Source organism: Dermochelys coriacea, chromosome 1 (genome assembly GCF_009764565.3).
Source record: "Dermochelys coriacea isolate rDerCor1 chromosome 1, rDerCor1.pri.v4, whole genome shotgun sequence".
In the NCBI taxonomy this organism is placed as follows: Eukaryota; Metazoa; Chordata; order Testudines; family Dermochelyidae; genus Dermochelys; species Dermochelys coriacea.
The window spans coordinates 305784630-305811690 of record NC_050068.2 but is presented as its reverse complement, the minus strand read 5'-3'; the positions used below and the strand labels follow the sequence as shown (position 1 = coordinate 305811690).

Genomic DNA, 27061 nt, shown 5'->3' with positions numbered 1-27061 from the left:
GAGACATACGTCTTCAAGTATGTAAAAGGTTGCTCTTATAAAGAGAAGGGTGATAAACTGTTCTCCTTAACTACTGAGGACAGGATAAGAAGCAGTGGGCTTAAATTACATTAAGGGAAATTCAGATAAGACATTAGTAAAAACTTCCTAACTGTAAGGGTAATTAAACACTGGAGCTTAGTCCTGCCTCAGTTCAGAGCACTGGACTAGATGGCCTATTGAGATCCCTTCCAGTCCTACATTTCTATGATTTCTATTTGTAATCTAGTACTGCTTAGAGGTCCTAAGTGAGATTGGGCCCCATGTTTGCTAAACACTATAGCATCATTATAAGAGACTCCCTGCCCCAAAAAAACCTACAATCTAAATAGATAAAATGCACCAGTGGAGGGTTTTCCAGGGTTCTTGAAGGTATCCATGAAAAAAATGAAATCAAAACTTCAGATACTCAAGAATTGTAGTCAGTTGTAGTCGGCCAGCTCTCTGCTCTGCTGTCATCTCTTTATATCCTTTGTCCCTGGTTACCCTCTGGAACCCCAATCCTAGGCAAGCTCACTGTTCCCCACTGGAGTTGTGCTCACTACCACTGTCTTCTGTGAGTCTAATTACCTCCAGTCTGTGACGCTGGTCTGCAGGTCCAGCAACAGGACACTGAGGAAAACCAGATGTCTAGAGCAGCCCCAATCAGGGCTGCAGTGTCTCTCTGCCCTAAATGAGGGGGAGGGGCAAAGGGGAGGCTGGGCTGCCCTGATTGGTGGGCTCCCTAGCAGCCTCTCCTCTTGAGCAAACTTCTCCCTGCTTTGTGGTCAGCTTCATCTTTAGAAGCTCCCCTTCTTCAGGTAGAGCATGCTCTGCATGTGCACCTAATTGGTGATGCATGAATGCAGGGGCACTTAGGCTTGCTGACAGTGGGATGAGTGCATGTCCCATCAAACCAATTCCCCAGGTATGTTTTTCTTCATTTTGGATGATGTACTTCACACAAAATCCCACTCTCGCTATACTGGGCCAAACGCTCGAGAGTCTGCACTATATGAGAATTTATCTTTTATAATTAACCATAGCCACCTTATTGTTGACACGTCTCCATACCTTACTATAGACACAGAAGCTAATAGAACAGTTGCTTTGATTCCCCCGTATAGATAGACAAATATAGCCTAAATCCATTGGTGTCTGAATGATGCATCCTACTCAAAAGTTTGTCAGATCCAAGTACAAGACAGTTATAGGTGAGTCTGCATAATATGTTATAGCTGTGCTGAAGGCAATTCCTCCTTTGTGATAGCATAGCTACAGTAACAGCACACAGGAGCAAAGGGTTAGTTATAATGGAACAAATGAAGGATCCACCTAGTCCAATATTCTGTTTTTGACAGGTGCCCAGTGTCAGTTGCTTTGAGGGAGGACAGAAGCCCCAATTCTTCTTGATTCCAGCTGATGATCTGTTTAATAACTCATACGATATGAAGTTATTCAGGCTAATGTAACTGGGGTTACATTCTTTTTAAAATCTTGCTGGGCTATTTGCTGAAATAATGTCCGTTGGCCATGATTCCCACAAGTTAATGATATATTGTGTTCACATCTATTTTTGTATGATATTCATTTTAAATTAGTTACCTTTCACCTTCAAGGGGGGCCATTATTCTTACATTATGGGAGAGGACAAATAATAGTTCCTGCCTCATCTGCTCTATCTCATTCATTAATTTGAATATCTTTGTTATGTCTCTTCTTACTCCAAATTACATAGGCCTAGTCTTTTTAACTCCTCCTCATGTGAAGTCCTCTGGTCCCCTCATCATTTTTGTTGCCTTTCTTTGGACCTTTTTATTTTTGTGTTGTCTATTTCTGCTCATGGCTCCTGACACCTGAGCTGCTGTTGACCCACTTCTGGGCAATAATTCCCATAACATGGAGATCACCAAATCTAGCTGTTTTCTGTCCTCTGATATTTCTGCTACTGAAAAGGAGAGTTCATCATGATCTTCACCTCCTTCAGATGAAGAAGGCATTAATGCTGGATCATGTCTGTTCAACATTTACAGTCACTTCTCTCATGAAATAATTCTCTAAGGATATAAAACTGGCACCTGTTAGGATGACTCATTGTAAAGCACTTTGTGATTCTTTGTATAAAAGGTGATGTACAGTGTAGAAGAAAGAGCTGAGCAGAAGAGGAAAAGATTTGATCCAGCCACAGGATATGCTGCCTTCCACCAGCCTATCCTCTGTTCAGAGTCTCTAGTAGCAGGTGGGAAGTCCACCAAGAGCGCACCACAAACCTTCTCTGCTGAGAGTCCTGGAGCTGACTGGTATACACCAGAAATGGGTGGTGCTAGCCCAGAAGGAGCATGGCTAGGGATCCAACAGATGGAATCATCCAGAACAGCCATACTTTAAAGCTAGACAAGCTGGGTGAGGTAATAGATCTGAAGAAGAGCTCTGTGTAGCTTGAAAACCTGTCTCTCTCACCAACAGAAGTTGGTCCAATAAACGATATTACCTCACCTACCTCTCTCACTAATATCCTGGGACCAACATGACTACAACAACACTGCAAACATAGTTTAAAGCTGTCCTCCCACAGTGGAAGTAGAGAGTGAGGATGAAAACACCGTCTGCCCTTCTTGGTCATGAATCCATCTCCTGAGCAGTTTCACTGGTGCAGGGAGGTGCAATTTCCACCTGTCTATGACAGTGAGGGTAAATCAGGCCTGTGAACTTGCAGATCAGAAGTGTTCCAGCCATAGGCACTTGGTGTGATGGATTAGGGCACCAACCAAACTGCACTAGTGATATATCTGAAAAACATCAGCTCAAGTTTTGGACTTGTACGGAGAAAGTTAAGTTGAAGGAGCATAGTGAAAAAGAGCTTTGCAATTACAGAACTGCTGCTCTGTGGCAAAAGCTATGGTAACTGAATTTTTGAAGAGACCTGACTTCCAAGCTATTAAGTAGCATTAATTGAATTAGTAATTATATCAAATTTTGAAGGATAATATTAATGAGTCTTATACAAGTGTTTGTTAAACCCGCAATTCAGATTTAATGGATAACCAAAGGCCTTTATTATAACGAAAAGAAAGTTACACTTCACTTGCGAGATTAATCTTATTCAAAACCACAATCTCTCTCTCTAGAAAGCTGGTGGTATTCGGCCTAAATTAGCAACTAGTGAAGTGAGTGGTTGAGCTTCAACTGACATTTATTAGGAAAAATGCATAAAGGCTGTGCTGTGGTGATCCCATTTCATTGACAGTGCAATTAGTTGCCACTTTGGATGCCAGAACTATCACTGAATAAAAAAATCAAATGTAGGGAAATAAACTATTGGTTACTAGGATCCAATGAATAATTGATTTTTTTTTAATTTAAATTTTGTGGCAGAATTTTATACTGCTCATGAAAGTGAGACACTGAGCTCTCAGGCTAGATCTAGGCATAATGGAGTGGGGAGGTGAAAGTAGTCATTAACAGTGGTTAGTCTTCCTCATCTGGCTGCCAACCAGCTCTGACTTTTCCAGAAAACATTGAAATTAGTGGATGTGTTTATAGTTGCCCACCTCCTTAGAAGAATCAGGATTATTTATTTTCTCCTGCTTGAATATATTAAAATGAAAAAATCCATTTTGTCTTCATACATTATTCTGAACTTCACCTTGTTAGCTCAGCAGTTTACCTAGGGCTCCTTTAACAAATCAAACATGAAGTTCATCAAATACTTTGACTGACTCGTCTTCTTATAAGAGCTTTCTTGTTTTCTAAAATATCCTTAAACCTGAAAACATAATTAAGCCCTATCCCAAAATGCAGAGATTACAACTACCCACTCCAACTGGTGCAAACATGAATGTAAGAACGCATCATTTCTTGTTATCCTCTTTTTCAGTCTGCAAATCATGTGTAAACATTATTCCTTTCAAATTAAATTTTGTATATTTGCCATAAAGTGGAGCATTATTAGGGGCCCAAGAATGGTCCAATATGAAGAATTAACTCTCTCCCATTGAGAAGGTGGTCCCTTCATGTCAAGTCTCAGATCACAAGCAAAGCAGTGTCTGGCAGCATGCACTGTGGGTGCTTGTACAATGGCTGGCCTTTGGATTAATACAGGAATGCAGTTTTTAAGAGCTGCAAGTTTCTTAATCTTTATAAAGAATGACAATCATCTCTAAATGTCTGATCTCTTTCTTTTGTTTTTTGCTTTTTCCTGTTGGGATCTATCAGCTAGAAAGTTATCCAGATAAACTTCTGTATCTTGAAGTTTTCATGCACTGGTCAGTGGTCTGAGACTATAATTGTGGTGGGTGGTTGAATCTCTGTCCCCTAAAAGGTAGAAATTTCAAATGAAGTTCTTCTAATTAAGTCACTAGAGTAGAACTTGGGAATTTGGGCTTCTGTTCTTTGGCCACACAATGAAGAAATTACTTAGACGTTGTCTACATGAGAAATCTGATATATTAACCACCATTTGCTCTCCCTAACACCCCAATAACAAATCTCATACCCGCACGTACAGTTATTTCTAGTGATGAATAGGTATTCACACTACTGTTTAGATTAGGCTTGCCTTGAGCAATATTAACAATCATGTCTTCCTCTGTCCTGGTGATCTCTGCCAGTCCAGTGCCAGGCTGAGCATAGTGTAATAGCCTGAAAGTTGTAAACATCCTTCCTCTTCAATGCATCCAGTCACATAAGTTGCCTGTCTAGTTTACTTTCTGATCTTCACGGCCCAGAGTCACGTTACTGTACAAATAGTGCTGCATAACTCCTATCTTCTGGCAGAGATCAAAGGTCTTTAGGGTCAACAATAACAAAGCCTTGGACAGTAGTAATAGGTCAGGCCAGAGAAAAGGTCTTTCTTACCAAAAAAAAAAAAGACCAAATATTTGCAATTCTCCCTTCCACTCAGCTTGAGGTGCCTTGCAATGCAGTCGTGAGGGGCAAGAAGGATGAGGAGAAGAATATAAATGCCAGGTACTCTCCAGAAGTACTTGAAGTCACATTGGAATTCACCTGAAACGTTGCCATGATCTCATGATTTATCTGTGGGACTCAAGAGCCAGACAGAACAGGGTAGGTTGTAGTCAAGCTGGTTCAGGGGGACAAGAAATTGGTGGACAAAGAGATTTTCTGCAACAGGTATGCAGCCTTTTACTGGGGCTGGAGAGGGAATTTTCCTGGTCCTCATGAATGCTGCCATTAGTATTTGTAAAAGGGTAGATGTATCTTTGAGTATTTCTTTGCCTCTGCCCCATGAAGTTTCTCCTTATTTAGTCTCCACTTGCTTCCAATATTCATCCCTCCTATTGTCTCTACTGCCCAAGCAGAAGCTATCATGCATATTCAAAAGCCTCATTCATCTCTGGCACATTGGCCATGCTATGTATTGACTTGTCCACTTTTCTGAAAACATCACCCACTATGAACTTCCTAACTCCAAACCGCTCCCGATTGGCCAGGATCCAGCCAGGGTAATCAGCTTCCCTCAGGAAATTGCAACTTATTTTTCTATAGTGAGTAGAACTCTCATTCTGGTTGGTCTGACACGACTAGGTTGGGGCCAATGAGCTACAAAAAAAATCTTTCCAGATTCTGGAGTTATAGAGCCATTGCTACTAATTCCAGATGTCTAGAGCAACTTGCTTCATCTGTCACTGTGGTTCTCTGGACCAAAAAACAGCACTCCACCATTTGTACCATACTGCATGGAGTCAGCTATTCCAGGCCTGGGGGAAGGAACATGGCCATTACAAGCAGAACTCCATTAGCTGCTGGTCTCTGTTCCTTATCTCTACATGTATTGCTTGTACTACCTTGCTGCAGATGACTTGCCTCCTTATGACTGCTTTACTGAAGTTCCACGCAAAACCTTTCTTGCTGAACAAGGAATGAGCACAGATGATGTATCTTGGCCTCTGTTTTGAGACAAGGACAAGAAATGACACTGGTACTTTGGGGCAGACAATTATGGGAGCTTCCCAGTGAGATATGAAAAACTGATATCTTCTGCCACAATTCCAAGAGCCTCCCCAAATCCCTTCAAAAATCTCCAACCCACTGATCCAGGGAACTGTGCAGTAGGTACACAGAGGACATTGAAACTGCAGTTGTGTAGCACACAGCAAGTGTGGATGCAGAGTAAACTTGCAGCCAAAACTGCATGGGTAATATGGACACATGCAGCACTGATGGTACTCACATCAGTGCTGTCCACTGGCTCGAATACCAGTGTTTCAGTTCTCTAGTGCAGCTAGATACACAGCTTTAATTTCTGCACCTCACTTGTAAAATGGGTATACAAATAAAATTCATTTATGTCTGTGTGAATCTCCGATATTACAGAGACAAGCACCATAAAAAATCCTTTTAATAAATAAAAATGTGATGAGCAAAACTGGACACTATTTCAGCATAACAAGTTGCATCATAGTTGCATGTGAGGAAACCTTCTTTGACTGGCAATATCTATTTCAAGAGTGCTTAGGCCAAATGGAGAAAAATACTATTCGAAATTAATCATAATCCACAAATAGTAAATTGCAGCAGTTGTCAAAAAGAAAGCTCCTCCCCCTCCCCCGCGTTCTACATTCCACTTATTTTACCCAAGACTGCATATTTATTTTGAGATTAATTTGGTACTGCAGTGGGTATTTGCCAAGGTTTTTTTTTCTATTTAAATCTTCAGTTCCAAAGCTATGTTTTAATCCTATTACTGCTAATTGAGTGAAGTCTGCAGTCTTTTTCAGTTAGGTGAAGTTCAAGTTGTAATTGGTATCAAAGAAGGGCACAATGCAAGAACTAAATATTAATATTTAACTCTTGCCATTTTATATTTCCACTTGAAAATCACAGCAGTGTTTAAAAGACCATTTATGAGTTCATGAGGGCAGTGAATTGGGACGAGATTTTCACTTAGGCAGTGAGATAACAAAAAAATTGCTATCTTTGTAAGAAGTGTAAATTAAATATTATACTGGTGCCCAGTAGTATTGGTTATAGTCAAGGGTCTGGCAGTATTCCCATTATGAAGCTCTACCTCAGGTTGAGTATCTCCGCTGTAAAAATTTGCTCGAGGCTAATACTTGGCATACAGGATTGCAGCCCAGGAGCTGTTTTGTTTCAGATATTCAGTTTGGCCTTTCTAAGATAACAGGAAAAATGTGACCATGTGGGATGCTGTTTTGGACCTTAGTAGTTTTTTAAATAGCTGTGATTTTTAAAGCCGAATATATTCGGTTATAAGTGTGTAATGTAGACTACTTGATTGTGATACTGAAAACAAAAACAAGGAACTGTATTCTGATCTCCAATGCTTACACTTGAGCAAATTCATGTTGCTGAAACCCAAGGATGGTTAATTTGCTCAGTATTTGCATAGGACCTAATCCAAAGACCACTGAAGGCAAGAAAGACTTAGTGGCTTTGGAAGTAAATATCACCTTCAATTAAAGAACATTTGCGAAACTTATCAGTTAAGAGAGGCTTCTGCCTATATGTATTTCTCCTCATCCCTTATCCTAATTTTTCATAGTTAGGGACATTTATGTCGTTACAAGACCTTAGATTCATAAGCCAGAATCCTAACTACAGTGTAACATCCCCCAATTCCTACAGCTGATCATTTGAAATCAGAATAGATGTGTTCCACCAGAGAAGAATCATTCCTGTATCATTTAAATTCTAAAAAAAATCTTCTGAACAAGATGTTCCCATAATATTATGAGTGCCAGCAAATTCACTGCCTAATAGGGAGAAAATTGATAGGGCGTAAGGCTGAGAGTTGGAAGAAAGAAACAAATGAGATCAATGTACAGAATGGAGAGCAAAGAGAAGAAAGAAATAAGCAGAATGAAAAATGTAGAATAAAAATGGCAGATGCAGAGCAAATAAGGCACACAGAGAAATAAAGAAAGAGACTGAAGATGGAAATAGTACATGCAAGTCAAACAGCTCCTGGGTACACTGATATATAAGAAAAGAAAAAATCCTCATTATTATTATTTATTTGTATCTACTAAAAGTGATGTTAAGCACCTTATTGGACATAGGGACAGACAAGTTCTTGCATTGCAAGTCTAGGTTAGTCACTTGGTATAACTAGCAGTAGTAATAAAAATGGTCGCAACTTGAAACTCGTGATCCTAACCACCCTTCCCTCGAACACTGTGATTTTAGGACAAAGTCTAAATAATTAATAAAATAAGAGTAGTCACTATGAGGTTTAGTCTCTCCTGGAGACACAACTCTCATTAGTTTACTGGGAAAATTAACCAGATCACTAAGTTTTCTACCTTATAATTCCATTTGTGTCTCAAACATAGCTCAATGGCTTGTACAGATCGAGGAGTCCTGTGACATTTACAGTACATTAATTTGTTCCTAATAGACCCAAACTTTATAGAATCAAAGATTCTAATGACTCATGGCCTACTAGCCTCCTAAAGCCAATGGGAGATTTTCCTGATCAAGGATAATGGAACTGGAACCAGAGTGTGTGGATGAATATGCGCCTGTAGCTCCCATTGATGCTCCTGGAATGTGTGTGTGTGTGTGTATGTATGTATGTATATAATTGTGACGGGGCAAGGCCAGATGGCTATAGAAGAGTAATGGGAGATAGATATATTAGCTCCAGGCTAAACAAATCCCTGGTACCAGGATAAGTGAAATGGCAGCTGCTCCAGGTCAATTAAGACACCTGGGACCAATTAAGAACTTTCCAGAAGGTAGAGAGAAGGCTAGGTTGATTGGGATACCTGAAGCCAATCAGGGGCTGGCTGAAACTAGTTGAAAGCCTCCCAGTTAGTCAGGTGGGTGTGCATGTCAGAAGCTGTGGGAAGAAGTTGCGTGGTTGGAGAGGCTGAGTAGTACACACCATATCAGGCACAAGGAAGGAGGCCCTGAGGTAAGGGTGAAGTGGAGCTTGAGGAAGTGAGGGCTGCTGTGGGGGAAGTAGCCCAGGGAATTGAACATGTCGTGTTTCTAAAAGGTCAGCTACCATAGCTGATACTATTAGGGTCCCTGGGCTGGAGCCTGGAGTAGAGGGTTGGCCCAGGCTCCCCCCCATCTTTACCCCTGATTAATCACAGATTAATTAAACAGAGACTGTGCAAGGAAGGATAACTTCTCCTCACCTCCCTCGCTGGCTTATGATGAAAATGGCTCAGTAGACTGTGACCCTTGTCTCTAGAGAAAGAAGGGTTACGTGGAGGGTCACAGTGAGCCTCTGAGGCTAGCGAAATCTGCCAGGAATCGTGGGACCCACAGAGACAAGGACAGAGCTTTGTCACTATAATGTGTGTGTCAAAGGAGAACAGAGCCCATATTTTAGTAAAAAATATTTGATATATTCTCTCCATATATCACAATGTCCATTGTTGTGAAAGGCAAGTCAGAACTATGTGCCAAAGGACTTGAATTTACAAACACTGAATAGACTGTCCTATATAGGCTGTAATATCTAAACATATAGGGAAACAAACTCCTTGAACCTGGTCTTCCAACAGTAAACTCCTAGTGAAACCAATGGGAGTTCTGCATGGAAAAGAACTGCAGGGCCAATTGCAAGTTAAGGGTGCAGTGGAATCCTCGTTACTGGGATCCTTGATTTTTGTGGCTAAAACAAAACTAACATTTGTCATGTGGTTTATATGGATCTTTCAAGCCTGCAGCTTTCCCAGCCTGCTCCACAAATGCAGTCTACACGCTGTGCAGAGTCCAAATGAATTCTTTCCCAGGGATTTGGCTTTATTAACAAAGAGTAAGATTTTAAAAAGTTTTGCTCAAAACTTTTACCCAGGATTGGGTCCTGGGGTCCTTCTCTACCTATCTAAATACCTATCTTAAGTACTTTTGTAATCCCTCTTATCATAACATCCAAGTATCATATAAGTTTTAATGCATTTGGCCTCACAATCAGAGCTAAGTGAGTTTGTTTCAGTAAAAATAATTGTTTTCACCAAAAAATGTATTTTTGTGGTACCAAAACTATTCACAAATTCAGGTCAATTTGAATAAATAGTTTTGGCTGAAATAAAATAAGAAACATTAGAAAAAAGACTAAACATTTCACTTTGACTTTTTCATTTTAAATGTTTCATTTTGAAAATATCTAAATTTTTCATTTCAGCTTTTCATTTTGAAATGGGGTTTTGTTTACAAAATTGGCCAATTAAAAAAAACACACAAAGAAGGTTGAAAAAACACTCATAAACAGCCAAACTGAAATGAAAAAGTTGAAAAAATTATTTTGAATCAAATAAAAAAATTTGGTCAATTCAAAATGAATTTTTTTCAATTTGATGATTTTTTTAAAAATTGGTTTTGATTAGAATCTTTTATTATTTTTATTTTTCAGTTCAGCCCCTAAAACAAAAACCTGTGCAGCTCTACTCACAACACTTCTGTGTGAGGTATTCCCCATTTTACAAATGGAGAGGCCCAGAGAGACTAACTGATTTGAGCACGAATTCTGTGGTAGAGCAAGGAATTGAACCTCTCTCAAGTGAGGTCCTAGGCTTGTACTTGACCTACTGGGCCATTCTTCTTTCATCCTGATCTCTGTTTCCAGAGAGCCAGTCCTACCTGACTTATCTCCAGTTGAGGTAACTAGTCACTTGTCTCAGCAAGTCAGCAGAAGCTACTTAACCCTTTCCCAGCAGGATCAACATTTGCTACCAGGGAGGTGTTTCATGCAAATACTACTTGTTGTTATGGTATCTGAGCAAATTTTACTAAGTAAAACAATATGTGATATTAATTCAAGGGTAGAAATTGAGTTGCTAGAGCTATCATAATTAATTACACCAAAGTTTTAGAAGGGATATTAAACCTTGTAGTTCAGAGCTTAAGCCAATTTCTAACTATTAAAGAGCAGAATGAAAAGTGTGTGGGAACAGAAGATCCCACATCTGCCTACCATGAGGTTCTTACACCTTCATCTGAAGTATCTGATGCTGGCCATTGTCAGAATCAGGATACTGGACTACGTGGACCTCAGGTCTATGTTCCTATTAAATTCATAGATTCATAGATACTAAGGTCAGAAGGGACCATTTTGATCATCTAGTCCGACTTCCTGCACAACGCAAGCCACAGAATCTCACTCATCCACTCCTACGAAAAACTTCACCTATGTCTGAGCTACTGAAGTCCTCAAATTGTGGTTTAAAGACTTCAAGGAGCAGAGAATCCTCCCTCAAGTGACCCGTGCCCCATGCTACAGAGGAAGGCGAAAAACCTCCAGGGCCTCTCCAATCTGCCCTGGAGGAAAATTCCTTCCCGACCCTAAATATGGCGATCAGTTAAACCCTGAGCATATGGGCAAGATTCACCAGCCAGATACTACAGAAAATTCTTTCCTGGGTAACTCAGATTCCATCCATCTAATATCCCATCTCAGGGGATTAGGCCTATTTACCCTGAATGTTTAAAGATCAATTAATTACCAAAATCCCATTATCCCATCATACCATCTCCTCCATAAACTTATCGAGTAGAATCTTAAAGCCAGATAGATCTTTTGCCCCCACTGCTTCCCTTGGAAGGCTATTCCAAAACTTCACTCCTCTGATGGTTAGAAACCGTCATCTAATTTCAAGTCTAAACTTCCTGGTGGCCAGTTTATACCCATTTGTTCTTGTGTCCACATTGGTGCTGAGCTTAAATAATTCCTCTCCTTCTCCTGTATTTATCCCTCTGATATATTTATAGAGAGCAATCATATCTCCCCTCAACCTTCTTTTAATTAGGCTAAACAAGCCAAGCTCCTTGAGTCTCCTTTCATAAGACAAGTTTTCCATTCCTCGGATCATCCTAGTAGCCCTTCTCTGTATCTGCTCCAGTTTGAATTCATCCTTTTTAAACATAGGAGACCAGAACTGCACACAGTATTCTAGGTGAGGTCTCACCAGTGCTTTGTATAATGGTACTAAAACCTCTTTATCCCTACTAGAAATGCCTCTCCTGATGCATCCCAAAACCGCATTAGCTTTTTTCACAGCCATATCACATTGGCAGCTCATAGTCATCCTATGATCAACCAATGCTCCAAGATCCTTCTCCTCTTCCGTTACTTCTAATTGATGCGTCCCCAACTTATAACTAAAATTCTTGTTATTAATCCCTAAATGCATAACCTTACACTTCTCACTATTAAATTTCATCCTATTATTATTACTCCAGTTTACAAGGTCATCCAGATCCTCTTGTATAATATCCCAATCCTTCTCCGAATTGGCAATACCTCCCAGCTTTGTATCATCTGCAAACTTTATTAGCACACTCCCACTTTTTGTGCCAAGGTCAGTAATAAAAAGATTAAATAAGATTGGTCCCAAAACTGATCCCTGAGGAACTCCACTGGTAACCTCCCTCCAACCTGACAGTTCGCCTTTCAGTAGGACCCGTTGCAGTCTCCCCTTTAACCAATTCCTTATCCACCTTTTGATGTTCATAAGGGAAATGCAGTCCCTTAGGATATGTGACCTGGTATGATATTGCTATTATATTTTTGTTCTGCATAAAATAAATGTTGCTTTCCTGCCTGCTGTTTGAGAACTGCCATCTGACCCAGGGCCTGTTCCAAAGGACATTGAAAACAATGGGCAGACTCCAACTGACTTCTACAGGCTTTGGATTAGACCCTAAAAGAGCAGCATTTTTTTTGTAGTTAACAAGGAAAACTATCATTCTGTTTTAAAAAGATAAATGACTCTGAAAAGGTTTCTAAAGCATTCATGTTAGTGATACCACTGTGATGAGAGTTGTCTCAGCAGATATACCTCTTATTCTAAAAATTTGCATAAAATGAAACGTATAATTTTGTTTTTAGGAAATGTAACTCAAAGGGAACCTAAACCTGATCAAACATAAAATGGAAAAATGAATTTTTTTCTTTATATTAAGTCATGTCTCCATGCATACAAGGCTATTTTAAGCACACTCCCTAGCAGCAGAAGTGCTGATGACATCTCCGAAGTGATTCCCACACTGCTGTGCTAGTTATCACCACAGCTAATGGGCCACTCTTGCGATAACAGCAATATTGCTTCTAAAAATGTGATGACCTCTGCAGATAGAAACCTCCTCCCCTGCATTATGCACGTTGATTAAAAATAATACTAAAACACTTCTCCATGGAAAGGAGAACTGGAAGAAATGATGCTTCACTGGCGTTTTTTTAATTATTAAAAATAGAAAAAAATACAAAGAGAATCTCTTTTTAAATGGAATGGATTCTTGTCCCTTTTTATCCGCCTCATTATTAATAATATTGAATATATATACATGCATAGATATATAAAATCTGTCTTTTTCCATATCTATATCTATATATTCCTATATGTGTGGTGGCCTGATTTAGTATAAAGATTTCAAATAAGGTATAGTAGTATCCAAAGGCCTCACTGTGTTTGACATTGTAAAAATACATATGAAGACCCAGTCCCTGCCCCAAAGAGACGACTATCTGATTCTACAAGATGCTTGAAGCATATTTATTTTTTATTTTTCTCTCTCGGATTGGTTCCTGATTTTCTGGTATTCATTTTCTGGCAATACATTGGCATGGGCTCCTATATTAAGTTTCCATGTGTCAGGGTTTCTATTTGCAGTTACTTTCTTGTTTCTATTTTCCTCAGTTTTGATATGAGGCCCCATTGTAATAATAGTTAACTGAGGCACCAACTCATGAAAGCATCCCCATTCAGTACAGTGGTAATCACATCCTTAAAGTTAAACACGTACTTAAGTGTTTCCTTGAATCAAGGCCAAAGTGTTGCAATCTATCAGTTGCTGTAACTATACGTGCATGCAACAACTGTGATTGTGCATGATGATGATTCTTACTGGAGAGTTTTAGCTGACTTTCCCACACATAGGACATTTCTTACTAGGATGTCTAGTGTCATATTTCCTAGAGTCCAACTTTTGTGTTATGTTACTAATCATTGCTTCTGTTGATATTTTGTGAAATGCACTCATTCTAGGAGCTATTTCATTTAAAGCCATCCACACCGGGTACTACTTTACTTTCTCCCTGATTTGGGAGAGATTTTACTTGATATTGTGAAACAGTTTTTCAGCTCTGCAGATGCAGAAGTTCATTAACATTGTTGCCACAGAAAAGACTACTGCTATATCTTATTTATTGTTACTGCAGTGACTCCTCCCCTGATTTGTCAGCCCATGTTCATTTTGTAGTGCTTTGCTGCTCTTCTTCCACAATTATTTTTGTGCTGTAAGTTGTTGTAGCAGAACATCAAATAAATCGTTTTGCCCTGTGTGTAGAAACTTGTCGCATTTAGTAGCGAGTTGCTGTGCTTGTGATGTGCGCGCTGTGGAAGTATAAGGCCTATTTCTCCATATACCGTCCTGAAAACCTGTAGCATTTTATCTGTTTCATGTGAGTCTTGTGCAATGTAAGCACGGCTTGGATACGGCTGTGAGATCTTCAGATGAAACACACTGTGGAAAAGCAAAGTATTAGTTTTATTATTAGGCAAAATCCATTCAATGGAAATGTTTCCTGAGCAGAAGTTAAGGATTTGGCAATTATAAATAAAATATACTGCTTACTAGCTAAGGGAGAGGATCTAAGAATAAGATGCTATTGACAGGGGAAAAGCCCAGTTTCGGAACCACATTGTTTCAAAAAGAAAGATGAATGCATAAATATATATGGTTTCAAAACCATCTAATTGCCTTGCAGTATTCAGCAGTAAGATAATTTAGGGCTACACCCTTTTAGATGAAGAATTTAAGGTAGTGGTTCATATAATCCTTACTGTAGCTCATGTATCTTATTTTAAAGAGGGTTTTTGATTTGTTACCACTTTAGAAATGCAGGGTGTTTTCGCCTAATGATGTGTACAGCTCACAGAGGGGGTCAGAGAGCAAAGCTTAAATTCACAGGGGCAATATAGCCAATATTCACATACAGTAGAGAATCTAGTCAAGCATAACTTAGACCTTTTCTCCAAGTTCTTTTGCTGCTGCTTGCCTGTTACTTCAAGTTTAAACTGATTGCTCTTTTTGGGTATCAACCTCCCTTTCGGTCGCTGTCTCTGTTGTGTGACTAGAACAAGCGGAGCTTAGTCTGCTCTTGGAGACATTTTTATAACAGTGTTTTGAATGAGCTGAATATTTATCTGTAAACTGGAAAAATCCTGTTCACACCTGGATTTGTATTCTTCCCCAACTTTTGATTGTCCAATGAAGAAATCATTTACTGTTCCTGTAATTAAAGAGAGTATAGGGGTCTAGAAAACTAGGCCTTCAGTGTACCTCCAAAGTCTTTTATGGAAGGTCCCACCTGAAAAAGAAAGGCAGATGAAGTGGGGCTTTCAAAAGAACTCAGGCTCTGTCTTCATTACAAATAACTTTGGTATAGCTTACATGGCTCAAGGTGTGAATAATCCACACTCCTGAGCGATGTAAATCATACCGACCTAAGCACTGGTGTAGGCTTCTCCCACCGATACAACTACTGCCTCTCACGGAAGCAAGAGTTATTAAGCCGACGTGAGAGCTCTCTCCCATTGGGTTAGAGCGTCTTCACCAGAAGTTCTACAACTGCTGTAAATGATGTGGCATAGACATATCAGTGTTGGCCTAGCTCTAAGCCAACTGAAGCCGAAGTCGAAGGGAATTTCTATTGACTTCAATAGGAACAGAATTAGGCCAATGCTGAATACTTTTGAAAATCTCATCCAGGGTTGAAAGAGTTCATTGCCATAAGAGCAAAGGACCACCATACTGGGTCAGACCAAAGGTCATCTAGCCCCGTATCCTGTCTTCTGATAGTGGCCAGTGCCAGGTTCTTCAGAAGAAATGAACAGGACAGGTAATCATCAAGTGCCAATGTCAACCTCAAGCATTCAAAAATGAGGAGTTAGTCCCCCAAAAGTGATGTGATTGGTTTAAAACTTGAAGAGATTTTAAAAATAATAAATGTAGGACTCTTCTGAATGTTTAGGGTTGATGTTTTCAAGCTTTTCTCTGTAGCCAGGAGGGATCACAATGAAAGTGAGATTCCTGCATAGATGATGCCAGGTGCTGGGGTTTAAGAAAAATGTCAAATATTGTGAGAATTGAGATAAAATTACACTAGATTAGACTATATTGTATAGTTTTTACTTAGTCTCATCCCCATTGCTGACTCAAGCTACTTCCTGTTTTACAATTATAGAACACTTTATCGCTATATACTAATTTTCATTTATAAAAAGATTGCTGTATTATTGCAGAGAACTCAAATGTCTTGGTTCTTTAAATCACATATTAATGAGATAGAAACCTTATGCTTGCTCCTTTTAATGAGGAATAGGTAAGTCATAGAATGTGAAAGATGTCTACTTTATGCATGGACATGGTTATGTAAGAATACATTAATTCACAGAATTCTTTTTTGTCATCCTAGTTTTGATGTTACAGTAGCTTATGAATCTGAGTTTGAAAGTGAACACTTAATAAGTCTGAGTTCATGAATAATGAGTTTTTGTGTTAGCCAAGCCAACAGGTCAATCCAAAAAGAAAGGTCACTCATAAAATCTTGGTTAGACTAACCAGAAATAATTACATGAGCTATTACCTGAAGATAGAACCTGAGTGCTTCTGAGTGCATGTGTAATATATGATGAATCTAACAAAGGTATTAATAATAATCTTGTATTCTGGAGTTTGTGTTCAAATGTGGAGAGGGGAGAAGCACCATCCTGATCTTATTTAGGTTCTTGAGGCAGAAAAATAAAATCCATAAACTTTTTTTCTTTAATCTTTTTCCTAGCCTATCCTCCTGGGTGTTAAACAGATTCTTATGTAAGACTCTTGATTATTGGACTGTTCTTTTGACCTGGTTGCTTGTAGGGTATTGGATTTCTGTTATTTGCTGACATAGATTAGCATGCAGGTTGTCAAAAATGCCAAAATACTGCTAAAAATTTGCTTTGAAAACTGAGATATTACAGGTTTCAGAGTAGCAGCCGTGTTAGTCTGTATTCGTAAAAAGAAAAGTTCTTGTGGCACCTTAGAGACTAACAAATTTATTTGAGCATAAGCTTTTGTGAGCTACAGCTCACTTCATCGGATGCACCAACTGGGGACCTTCTAGGGGTGAGGGGGATAGACCCCGGGGTGCCAGTTCCGCAGGGAACCTCGAGACTAAATTGCTGCCCCTGGTTGGGGCGGGGGATGTGGATGCCCACCTCACTGCCTTTAAGCAGGCTGGCAATTTGAACCAGGGGGAAAAGCCCTGGGGTCTAGCTCCCTTGCTGGGTCCCAAGACCATAGACTGTCAGCCAGATGGCTGGGGAGGTGGACAGGCTCCCACTCCTGACCCTAACCTATATGTCTGTGTGGAGTTTCCTGGCGTCAGGCCCCTTGGACCTCCAGTGGGAGCGGAAGGTGATGGTCAATGGGGAGATATTTCTGGGGTGGCAAGATCCTGGGACAGAGAGAACTGTTGTCAGGCCACTGGTGGTGCAGCCTCAGATGTGTGAGCTGGGTGAGGGTTCCAGGGAGGAAGCCCCTCGCCCTGCCTATGGCCCAGTTCCCTGTGCAGACCCAGGAGGGGTGGGGCTGGCTGGTCTTTGGGGTTTGCCAGCATACCAGGTGCGAGACCCTGTTGTGAGGTGACTGTGTCTCTTTGGGACAGGATCCAGGCCATGCTCCTGTAACTGCCGAAGGTTTGAATTTGAATCCAGAGAACCAATTGGCAGAGAGAGAAACAGTCAGTGAAAATGCAGATGACCTGGCTGGCAGCAGGGAGGAGCTGCTAGGCTTAGGCTACCTGCCTGCCTGTAACCAGACCTCTGGGGCTGGGTGGGACAGAGAGCTGCTCCCCGCCCCTTTGCACACAGGAGAGGGGGCTCACGCTGGCTCTGATGCAGTGAGGAAAGCAGCAAGCTCGCTGCCTACCCCCACTGGGACCGCAAGGGCAGCGCTGAGCACAGTGGGAGCTGAGACCCCAGCTGAGTGGGGGGAGACACAGGCAGGACAGGGTATCTGTTGGGAGTGGCAAGGTGCTTGGTAAGGAAATTTTGGATGAGCCTAGGCAGCCTTGTGAGCTGATGGCTTTGTCTAATCAGCAGTGTGGGAAGTCGAGGAGAGGGGAAGATGGGTGTCCCTGTACCTTACCTGTTAGCTGGGTGGAGAAGTGTGACGGTGAAGGAAATGTGCCTGTGTCTGTCAGGGGTATTGACTTGCCTATGGAGGGAGCTACCCTGATCTCCAAGTAGCTGTCTATGAACAGCCCTGTGTGCTGGGACAAGGGAAATGAGATCCCAAGCTGTGTGTCTGGGAAAGGAGAATGTGTCTCCAGCTCTTCTTTGTCTGTGGAGCAGACAGAAGGGGCCTTTCAGCCTGTGGTGGCTGAGAATAGAGCAGTTGTCTCAGAATTGGTTCTGCATTCAGCTAGAGCCCAGGAAGGGAATGGTCCTAAATTTGTGTCTGCTAGGGAGAATGGCACTGTAACTAGGTCGCATCCAGTTAGTGTCTATGTAAAATCCCAGAGACCAGACAATTCTGGTGCTTGTATTTTGCCTGTTGCTTGTGTGTTGTTGGGAAAGAGTATAGCAACTCTGTCTAATCAGGGTGAGATCCTAGCCAGGGCACAAGGAGAGCATAAAGGTGATTTGATTGTGTTATGTACAGATGGCGTGGAAACCTTTAGCAAGAAGGAAAAGATTCCTGAACTTGTGTGTGGCAAAGGGAAGGAGAATGCTTCTAACCTTTTATTTAGGAAGTCTGTGAGTTTGCCTGAAGGGGGATTGAGTAGGAATCCGCCTGATGGGCCAGAGGTAATTCTGGATGTAAGTGAGACCCAGAAAAAGTCTGTTGTTGCTCAGGAAAGTGTTCCTCTAGAGCAAACTCTAGTGAAGAGGGTAAGGGCAGAATTTCTGTGAAGGGTGAATTGTTGCACAGAAAAGCCCTAGGGAAAGGAATCATCATGGTAGTCTTTGCAAGCAGTTTACTGCAACTGAAGGGTGTGAAAGTGATTTAATCAAGAAAGTTTCAGTTCCTAACAGCCAGAAATTTTCTGTTGTGAATGGATCCACTGACTTTCCTGTTGAAAGATCCAGTGTGGATAGCTTTGAGAAGGTCTCAGATGAAGTGAAAGCTGTTAAGAAAGTTACAGTCCTATAACCAAGTGGCTGTGTTTGACCAGCTTGTTGGGGAGACAAGGTTGTTGAGAAAGGAATGTCTCCATACTAGTTCTATAAGTGAACAGTATGTGGCCCAGGTCAAGATGGGGGCTCTTAACCAAGAGAGCCTGAATTGCAGGCCTCCAGACTGGAGCGCTGGGAGAAGACCTGATCCCAGTTTGACACCTGGAGGTTTTGGGGTGGCAAAAGGGCACGGGCCGCATAAACCTTCCCACATGCGGCATATGAGTGCTATCGACCACCCCAACCTAAGGGAGGGCATGAAACTGGAAGGGCCTGGTGTAACTCCCACCAAGGAACGGGAGAGATGCTGGGGCATCCATGGGAACGTTGGTGGCTTGGAACTTCCCCAGGTCACCGGCTAAAGTGACCCCGCTCAGTTCGGTCTCGAAGGGGGGAGAGATGTGACAAAGCGGGACTGTTCTTAATGTTTCCTCTGAATAGTGTGGGGGTGCCTCAGTTTCCCCTATGCAGTTCTTAAGTAGCTAGGTGGTGGAATAAGGGTGTATTTCATTTCAGAGCCCTAGAGGGCAGGTGTGTGCAGGGGTCTGGACACAGAGAATGACTGACACCCTGTATCCTGGCAACTGATGGCCTGGGCCCTTCCCTCCTGCAAGGTGAGAGCAAAAGGGTTGGAGAACAAAGGAATCAGGTGCCCTCCTGGCCCAGGAAAGGGACAAAGCCCAGAGGAGGAGGGGCTGGAGAGAGTTTCAGTTTGGGGCTGGCTGGGGACATGGAGTGAAGTGCAGATGGGGTTGTCTGGCTCATTGCCCCCCAAAATGGACCCAGCTGGGGGGTCCTGTCCTCTGCACCTACAAGCTCTGGTTTAGACAATGTTCCTGTCATCTAATAAACCTTCTGTTTTACTGGCTGATTGGCTGAGAGTCACATCAGACTGCAAAGTTGGGGTGCAGGACCCTCTGGCTTCCCCAGGACCCCGCCTGGGCGGACTTGCTGTGGGAAGTGCACGGAGGGGCAGAGGATGCCAAATGCTCCGAGGTCAGACCCAGGAAGGTGGAAGCTGTGTGAGCTGTGTGTCCTGAAGACAGTCTGCTCACAGAAAGGAGACTTCCCCAGAATCCTGACTGGCTTCGTAGGGAGCAGTTCCAGAGCATCGCCCGGGGACTCCATGACAGATGCCAACTCTAAAAGTCCTGGGTATAAATATCCACATTTGAGACTGCAAACAGAGCAGTTAAGCATGCATTTACTAGATCTGGGTGTTGAAAGATGGTGACTGAGAATACCAACAGATACACACACTGGTTTTTTTTAATCATAGAATATCAGGGTTGGAAGGGACCTCAGGAGGTCATCTAGTCCAGCCCGCTGCTCAAAGCAGGACCAATCCCCAATTTTTGCCCCAGATCTCTAAATGGTCCCCTCAAGGATTGAACTCCTAACCCTGGGTTTAGCAGGGCAATGCTCAAACCACTGAGCTATCCCTCCCCCCATAAGCTTTCGTGACCTACAGCTCACTTCATCGGATGAAGCGATTGTGTATGGCCTGAGAGTGGGAGAAGGCCCATTTGCAGCTGATCAGAGAATCATAGACTATCAGGGTTGGAAGGGACCTCAGAAGGTCATCTAGTCCAACCCCCTGCAGGACCAATCCCCAATTTTTGCCCCAGATCCCTAAATGGCCCTAAACTTTTCATTTTTGTCTAATATTTGAGAAATGCATTAATTGATTATTTAAGTTACATAAGCACAAATGCTGTAAGGAACCTTCGTTAAGGTAAAATGTTGTGGATTTTTACATAGTGAATGTGCTAAATGTGTAGGTGCTTAAATGACCACATTGCACTTCCAAACTGCATTTGATTCTCTGTTTTTATTTCCACTGTTAAAAAAAAGTCCCTTTTTTCAATTATAACATTTTAGAATTGGAATGTTTCAACCAGCTCTAATCAGGAAACAAGACAGCTTGATTCTTCTTTCTAACAATGAGACTATATCCAAAAATTATATATTATAGATAGATATAGATATATATATACATCTCTCTCTATCTATCTATCTATCTATCTATATGCATCATCCATGTATCTATATAAAGATTTGTACAACTCAGTGTAGTTACTGTCTGACAAAGATAAAGGAGGAAGCAGTCCATTATTATTTGGTTGCTGTTAGTGGCTTCCAGGAGGGAGAAAGAATGCAATATTGTAAAATTTTTGCCAATTAGTTGTTAAATCTGTCTGTTCCTTTATTGTAAAAGATCTAGTCCAAACATACAGCAGTTGTGAGAATGGATGCAGCTATGTGGGGAAGAAAACCAGTTGTTGTGGCTTGTGGCCTCCATGGAGAAAGGAGAATACAATTGTAGAACATTACCTTACAAGTTCTTGAATCTGCTTTGGCCTCTGTCATAGGAGCCCTAGTGAAAATATTTAGGCAAAGCTTTAAAAGAACCTGGAAGGCTGTACAAAAATGCTAAGAATTGGATTAATTGGCATAATACAAGGTGGCTGGGCACAGTTGGGGAAAGTGTCAGTGTAGGGAGAATCCCCACCAAGTAAGACTGTCTGTGCAATTAGCTATCTGAACTCTAACCCTTCTAGAATAATTAATGAATAACAGAGGGGATCAAGACAAAGACACAAAGTGATTTGGTGGGTGCTAGCAAGTAATACATCAAAGAATGCTGGTAATTGGCCCTGTGGCTTTCATTCTTTGCCCTATTTCTTTCAATTCATTGACTCAAAATAATGGGTTCAGGTTCATTATCAACAGGTTTTAACTGTAAGAGCACAACACTTCCACAAAGCTATGATTGTAGCAGTGCTGGTGGTTAAGTAAAAAGTTGTAGACTGCAGCACTTGAAAGGGAAAGTAGCAGTATAGGCGTGCGCTTCCTATTACATGAAACAGTTGGTATTCACAAAATTATTTTGAATTTCCTAAGGCTTGGTTTCCCTACAGTTACAATGCTGGAATACAGTTGGTATGGGCAGGTATGTATAACTCCACTTAAAACAGTCTTATAGCGGCAGTGAATATATTATGTACCTTGAGTTGTAAGAAATAAAACTGAATTCTTGGCATCATGCGTCACATGTATATGTCACTATTTACATACTAACTCAGGCAATTCCTTATTTTCTTTCATTGTTCTGGAAGTATTGTAGTAAATTGCAAATAGTTTGTTTTCAATCCCTAAAAATGTTTTCTTGGTTTTTAAATGTTATGATGGGATTTTTGGCCTGAAATGGACATAAACTATGTTTAGCAGTCTACAAAGGTTTTATTCTATACATTCATTGGAAATATATTGACCTGACAAAGGAGGATCTTTCATTAAAGATGTATAACTTGAGGAAAAAAATTCAAGACGCAGCAGACAAGTAGGGCAGGTTCTCGATCAGGCATTTCAGATTGTTGAATGATACATGTTGTTTCGCTAAGGCTCTGTTGTTCCAGTTTTCCATCATTGTTCTCATATTTTGCCCAACTACTTAGACTGTATTATATGTTGTCATTTTATAAGTAGTATTTGAATTAAAATTCCATTTGCAGCAAGTAGTGTAATGATAAACTTTTCATTTTTGTCTAATATTTGAGAAATGCATTAATTGATTATTTAAGTTACATAAGCACAAATGCTGTAAGGAACCTTCGTTAAGGTAAAATGTTGTGGATTTGTACATAGTGAATGTGCTAAATGTGTAGGTGCTTAAATGACCACATTGCACTTCCAAACTGCTTCAGAACTTTCAACATTTCAAACTGTTGAATAGTGAAAGGTATGCACCTTACATTTTTCATTAAATTAACAGGCATTTTATTGCTATTGCAATCCTAGGACCTGATCCAAACCCTACTAAAGTCAGTGGAAAGACTCCTACTGATCCCAATGTGCTTTGAATGAAGCCCCTAGTTATGAAATACCTGCTGTTGCAACTATTGGCTATTTGAACATTCTAGGTCAGATTCTGAACTCGTTTACACCAGTGTCTCTTTGGAGTAGCAGCAGCACTGGCTTCAGTGGAGTTACTCTGCATTGACACTGTGGAACAGAAGTCAGAATCTCATCCTATAGGTTTTAAGTTTGTAGATGTTAGATCAGAAACTCAGTGGTTAACATCTTCGTTTGCTTCACAACATACGATCTTGTACAATAATAGAGATATGGTTTGATGGTATTTTATGTTGACCATACTTATGCTTTTAAAATGACATTTGTTTGTGGAGCATTCAAATATAGGTATGATGAGTCAGACTGTAAATATAGCAAGCATAATCCATCCTCCCCCTCTTTCACTTGTGTGTATGTATGTATATACATGTAAAATCAGTGTGTGTGTGTGTGTGTGTGTGTGTATATACACACACACACTCTGATTTTAACAATGCAAGAGATCTATTTATAGGCATTATGGACAGATATCTCTGTCATGCTTTCAGTCTGAGCATGTATCCCTTCTCATTTATTGCATAGCATGAGAAAAATCTTTTATTCTGTAAAACTAATGATCACATTTGTATGTCTTCTGTATTAATCAGCCATCTATTACTTACCAACAAATAATTTGCAGCAAAAATGTTGCTTGACACAGAAAAGATTTTCACCAAACTATTCAGATAAAACTGTTAAGCAACGTTTTTGCTTTTTATAATTTTTTCCCTCCCAGCTGATTTTATTGGAGATTTTGAATGTAAAACAGATAAACAATATGTGAAATAGCCTTGGTCTAATGGTCTGAGACAGGATCAACAGCACTGTACTCCTGAGTTCAGATTCTATCTCTGACACTGGCTTTTTATGTGGGGCATTTGACTTGTTGGCCTCAGTTTTCCCATCAGGAAAATGGGTGTAGTAAAATTTAATTGTATCTTCCTCACAGGGTGTTATCTTTTTAAAAGCACTTTGAAGGTGATGAACATTGTATAAGTGTTGGCTATTATTCTTATTGGTCTTAATGTTAGCACCTAGTGGTAGAATAATAAGAAATAGATACAATCATAAAATAAAATTGTATAGCATATGATCTACAGAAAAGTGATCCCTCATCCAAATAATTTTAGGAACTGATAGATTAAGATAGCAGTTGATCCCCCCCCCCCAAGATGTCAGCATGCTTTTTAGGACAGTTATTTCTCCCTATGTATCTTTGTAACCTTAAAATGAGTAAGTAGTAAGTGTGCATGTATTGGGAAAAAAGTGCAGGTTATAAAAATATCTTTGTCTTGAGTGATGAGAATATTTATTAACCTCCTTGGACATTTATTTTTTGGTGTAAAGAGGGTCTGAGGCTTGAGGACACTGATGTTGATTTGGAAAACTGGAAGCTTTATTTTAATTTAAGTTTGCTTCTCAGTTTTCTTGATAGCCATATTGCAATGGGTACAGATTTACATGAAGTCTTGAGATATATGGTTGGCAAATATCTGCTATTGTTTCTACTTGTGGAAACAAAAATACACCTGCTCTGTAGGGCTAACCTAAACTGCTCGTTGCTCATGGAAATATGAGGGGAAACCTATCTTCAGTGCCTGCTACCATGTAGAATGTTACCCTCACCTTTCCAAAGTTAACAACATTTTCCTCTTTAGCCTACAGGGAGGTAGTTTTTTCTACTACTAATAATGAGTTCTGTACATGCATATTGACAGGAGATTATATTTGGTAGCAGAAAGTGTCTTATATTTGGGTGGTCCTATGAAGTCATTTTTTGCCCTTCAGCTGTAACCTATTCCTGTCCATTATTATGAACAGGGACAACTTAAAGATTTTAAGAAACTTTTATCAGATAGTTATTTAAGCTGTTAAAAGCTTAAGTTAAGTTAAAAAGTGTGCAGAGGATGGAGGGGATTTTTTACATGGATGAAGATCAGTTTCTGTTTTCCAGTTTTCACAAAGTGGATAGTAAGCTCTTTTAAAAATGAAAGCTGAGAGTCTCTTTTCAGTGTCTGGTCTCCCCAACACAAAGGACCCTCTGGCTGGTAGCCGTATGGCTAATTCTGGCCTTGATTCAGAATAGCTCTTAAGTATGTGCTTAACCAAATCCATCCATATTCAGGAAAGCAAATTGTTTATGTACATGTTTAAGTTATGTGCTTAAAGTTAAAGACGTGTTTAAGTGCCATTCCTGAATAAGGATGGCTTCCTATATCAGTACCTCAGTCTGGCAAGTATTCATGTCAATATCTCAAACTGTAAAAGGATATTGGGCCAGATTCTTGTTAAGTATAATTTTATTGCCTTCAATGGGGTCACGTGGGGTTTAATTTTCCAATTATCTACTGTAGATCAAACACCAAATTTTAAAAAAAAATCACAATTGTTACATCCCTTGAAGTCATGTTGGATCAGGCAGAGTGAAACACAGGGCATCAGTAGTTAGATCAAAGGTCTGGAATGTGTACTTCTGGGTTTCATTCCCAATTCTGCCACTGACTAGCTGTATAACCTTAGGTAAATCCTTTAATTTCTCTATGACGCAGATTCCACATCTATCAGACAGAGATTACAATACTTACTTACCTGCATAATGCCTCTGAGATTCTCAGATGGAAGGCTTTTGCAGCAATGAATTGATTTATTTTCATGGCCTTTAGTAGCAAAGTTAGTTCTTTGTGAGCTGTCTCTTTGCTAAAGTTTTACCTATTTTCATGATGTACTCCTCAGGTATGTTGATAAAATCCTCTCTTGATTTCAACCAGGAGGATGTGAGGAGTTTGTCAGGTGACAGAGACCAGAAGTACTGATCTACACTGTGTGCAGTAGAAGGCCTCTCTCAGCCTCCTTGTTACCTAGCCCCCCATTTCCCAGCTCCATATGGATTTCATAGAAAGCAATGACTAGAGGTGAAGGGAAGATGCAACATTGTGCATGTGGGGTGGGAAAGGGGAAGTATAAGATATTGTCTCTATCCTTGATGTTTCATTGGCAAGTTCATGGAAACAGGGTGGCCTGATGGGCTTTCCCACCCTTCTCCTGGCCTCTAAATGGCTTTTCCCAGGCCATCTTTAGGACCTGAACTGCACCATTCACCTTCCTTATATGGCTTTTGTTGTAGTATACACGCGTTGGTTCTCCAGGATTGCTGTGGGCCTGGCCAACTTGGGGTGTCAGGATTTTCTCAGAGGGCAAACAAAAGCACGTGGGCTTATTCACCTCATAGCATGCTGGAGTCCTGGTTTTATTAGGGATTTAATTGTGTTGAATTTATCACAAAATGTGCCACTGTCTAGTGTGGTGAATGCTGGCTTGTAAATGCTAGTTCATTAGGTAAACCCAAGCATGGGACCCATGAGACTTTTGTTAGGTCCTGTATTGCTTGGAAGACAGAGACCCCTCATTCATACCCTCATCCTGCTACAAAGGGAGAGAAGTTACATTTCCAGCATCTGGGCTGAATCCTTTGTTTGGAAGGCTATGCAGGGGGCAGCCTGCATTCCTGCTGGTTTTAGCTTGAAGCTGATTTTTCCCACACTGGATCTATTCTTGGCCAGGGTACAGTTAGTCCCTGTTGGCTATGTTACAGTTAAAAGAAGTTGTGGCATGTTGCTTAAACCGATTCTCTGCCTTGTTTGCTTATATGTTCTGAATAATGTATCATGCATTTGTTTGCAATGGAGGCAAATTAAAGCTAGTTTAGTGTCATCTTAATAGAAATAAATGAAAAAACCCATGAAAATACTGTACTTGTTACTTTAAATTATTCATTTGCCTTTTAATTTTATAGTCGGCAGTTCCCTCTCTCCTCCATTCCATCACCTATCCTGCATCCCTTCTCCTATTCTCTGATATAATAATAGGGTCCTTCACTGAAACATAGCTAGAAAAACTGAGTGGGAGAAGATGTATGTCCTTTGATTATGATTCTTAGACTTTGGTTGGACAAGCAGGTGTAAAACCTCCCATTTGGAGGCAATTGAATC

General features: G+C 40.6%; 1 protein-coding gene across 4 annotated transcripts in view; it reads left to right on the top strand.

Moving 5' to 3' along the window:
* TFEC (transcription factor EC) overlaps nt 1–27061 on the top strand; it is a 209602-nt gene that overhangs the window by 69103 nt on the left and 113438 nt on the right. The window lies entirely within an intron of this gene.